The 3,547-nt window shown below is 41.5% G+C and overlaps 1 non-coding gene across 1 annotated transcript; it reads right to left on the reverse strand.

Annotated features, from left to right (window-relative positions):
• Positions 1–1,085: 1,085 nt before the first annotated feature.
• Positions 1,086–1,282, reverse strand: LOC149205686 (U2 spliceosomal RNA). The gene has a single exon (XR_016253140.1). It is a non-coding gene; the product is annotated as a U2 spliceosomal RNA (small nuclear RNA).
• Positions 1,283–3,547: the final 2,265 nt, after the last annotated feature.

The following is a 3,547-nucleotide window of genomic DNA, read 5'->3' on the forward strand; positions in this document are numbered from 1 at the left end:
AAACATGACATTATTCCGCAAATGTTGCAATGGGTATATCCCATCCTAAACATATGGCGGCGCACTGTCATCGCCCTTTTTCCCAAAACGAGTTCAGCAATCATCCTGTAGTCTTGACCACGCACCCTGCCGCACTCTCCCTGAGAATCCCCCTATTATGCCTTTTCGCAACAAGAAGAATTTCACTCTCCCTGAGAATCTCCCTATTATGCCTTTTCGCAACAACAAGAATTTCACTCTCCCTGAGAATCCCCCTAGTCTGCCTTTTCGCAACAAGAATTTCACTCTGTACAGCCCAGCATCATCTCAGTGACAGTGAAAAAACACGCACCCTGCACTCTCCCTGCCAATCCCCCTATTCTGCCTTTTCGCAACAACAAGCACCCTGCACTCTCCCTGCCAATCCCCCTATTCTGCCTTTTCGCAACAACAAGCGTTCGACACTCTGTACAGCCCAACAGCATCTCACTGACAGCGAAAAAAAAATCCTTGATAGAAATCAATCAAATTCACACTGGAAACGTCGAAGTCGTCGAAGTTGCTGATAGGAATCAAAATCAAATTCACACTTGAAACGTTGAAATTGCTGATGGAAATCAATCAAATTCAAATTCACACTGGAACGTTGAAATTGCTGACAGAAATCAATCAAATTCACACTAGAAAGCCATGAAATTGCTGATGGAAATCAATCAAATTCAAATTCACACTGGAACGTTGAAATTGCTGATAGAAATCAATCAAAATCAAATTCAAATTCACACTGGAACGTTGAAATTGCTGACAGAAATCAATCAAATTCACACTAGAAACCCATAATGACAACTTCAGGGCGCAGAGAAGAATTCGCTTCACGGCGCCATAGATAATTGATAATCGAAAGCCGATAAAAAGCAAGGCGAGGAGTTGATTTAAATTCAGGGCAGAAAGGAACAGGAAGTAACAACGATTTAAACCAAACGACAAACCCTCCAAACAAACGCTCAGAGCACCGTAACTTAACTTCTCTTCACCGATTAAACAAACAACAATTCAATTTATCATGCCTAATATATATATATATATATTATTTTGTGTTGGTGTCGTTGGGGTGCGCCAGGCTGGTGCTGTAGTGCAACGCACAAGCGACGCCCGAGAGCCCCAATAGCAAGCTATTGTGAGTGGGCCCTCCCCCTAGAAAAATACATTTAATATCATGTGGTTCTATGAACCACGTATCAGATATTAAACTGATAAGGACAGATACTACACTTGATCTTAGCCAAAAGGCCGAAAAAGGTATGCTTTCTGCGTCCCCTCTCCCTCCCTTTTCTACTACTCCCCCTCTCCTCTCATTTTACTCATTCTTGCATGTGGTATAAATCACTTATATTCCCTCTCACATAATACTTCTAATTTATTTAAATAAGCATGCCATGTATCATCAAATTTATACCCAATAAATAAGTTCATGTTTTTAATATTCTTACCATCCGCACTGAGCCGCCTCATTAGTTTCCTTGGTTAAATATCCTCTTTCTCTCACCTCTGGAACCAGCAATGCACTTGGAAGAATGAGTATTTGACACATTTGATTTAAAAAACAGAGCGGGTAGCCACAGACGCATGCACTATCACTCAAACAAAGTTCATCCAACTCTGTGCCCAAACAACCCATTAATGCCATCCACATTAAAATCTCGAATGTGCCGTGTGATGCCCAAGTTACTCTTCTTCTTCTTTTGGGGGAGGTGTTGCCGAACAATCGAGGAGTATATGGAATTTGTTTCGGATAATGGAGATAAAGGCAAATCTTGATGCAATGCAATGTGGGAGGAGAGTTCTACATTACTAGCCTTAGAAACGAAACAAGATGTAATGTGGGAGTGTTTGTTTGTTATTATTATTATTATTATTATTAATCCACCACTGTCACAGAAAGCAAAAACGGTTCTCGATTAAGATGTTTCAACTCTTGCCTATGTAAATGGAGAAAAAAACCCCGCATTCACACATCCGCATCTAATACCGCTGATGTGATCCATTCCACCTTTTGGACCTTGTCGACCATTGTAGCAACTCTGGGCAGCTCAGTGCTAATTTGGCCTATCCACGTCTTGCGTCATTAGCGGCCATCAAACAATAACATGATTTTCGGCCTCGAAAAGTTCTATTTAAAGTACACACCTTGTTCACGTAGTTTGTCTCATTGTGAACTCTTTTATGACCTTTGGACCCGATTCTCGTTTCGTGCATAATAGTTATGGCCCCGACAAGTTGGCAATTGATTTTCCACCTTAGCCCCTGTGACTCTTGGCCTTCCATGCCTCATCCGCTCCCCTTCTTCTCTTTTCATTTACGAAGTTCTTTGTAAACACGATGAACGTATTCTCGCCTTTTGGGGAGGGTGTTGCACATGAGAGTAACTAAGCATCTCTCCTTAGAGATTGTCACCACCATGCAATTGACCATTTGATAATACTGCTTTCATTCTTCCGCGAATGTGTGCTTGTGTGTTTCATTCTATGTGCTTATTTCATTCTATGTGCTTATTTCTACAATTGTAGTTATTTCGTTGTTCCTATAAATATTATTTTTTGTGGATTAGTGAGTGTCCACGGATTCCCACCTCAATCCGAACCAACGATGTCAGAGACTTGTGTTGCTCGATGCATGCCCCTCTAACAAGATTAGGGTAGAAGTGGCTTGGTCAATCGATGTGCAATCCATATGGCTATCTTCTTTTCCTGCCCAGATAACATCATATGGCAGAAGAAAATGGAGCGACCGACCCCATCACGTTGTTACTCCAAGATGTCGCGAACAATCGAGGAATCTAGACGTTGAATTAGTGTGCTCGGATATTGCAACAAATCTCCACCATCATGGGTTCCTCTACTTCATCGACCCTTCCCATCAATAGAGATACGCCTTTCCAGATATAAGCTAATATGGATATCCCTCTATTTGAAGAAAGGAGATGCATAATCTTTAAAGTAGTCTTTCAATTACCTATAGCCGTTAATAGATTCTCGGGTGAGGAGAAAATTAGCACCACGTGGCTTCCTCTGGTGAAACACCTTACTATAGTAGGAGATGGGATAGGAATGGACGCTAGGATAAAGGGTGGGCACTAAGATAAAGGAGAAGCACGCGCATGGAAAGGAGGACGCCCGTGTCCAGCATTGATGGGACAACCATCGTCAACGAGCACTATAGATGAAGAAGTGCGAAGTGCCATGTTTGAAGACACATACCCTGCATGGGGTGATTTTTGCAAAAAAAGTTTTAAAAATTTATAAACCTTGTCACTACTGATTAACCCACTCTCCCCCTCCCCCTCCATGAGTAGCAATCAACATTTCGAACAAGTTTACCTAATGGTGACCATTCACGGGTTCCTTCCATTAAGTGGTCTCTCAATGTATTCACTCAAATGCTTGAAAGGTCTTTATCATTATACAAGAAGTAATGAAATGCTTGTGTTGACGCCATACATTAAAACAAAACATAGTCTATTCATAATCCACTGACAATTTATGCACTATAACATCATGCCTTTGGGGAG

This window comes from Pinus tabuliformis, chromosome 1_2, assembly GCF_031772625.1.
Source record: "Pinus tabuliformis cultivar Carrire ecotype Pingquan chromosome 1_2, CPIR1, whole genome shotgun sequence".
In the NCBI taxonomy this organism is placed as follows: Eukaryota; Viridiplantae; Streptophyta; class Pinopsida; order Pinales; family Pinaceae; genus Pinus; species Pinus tabuliformis.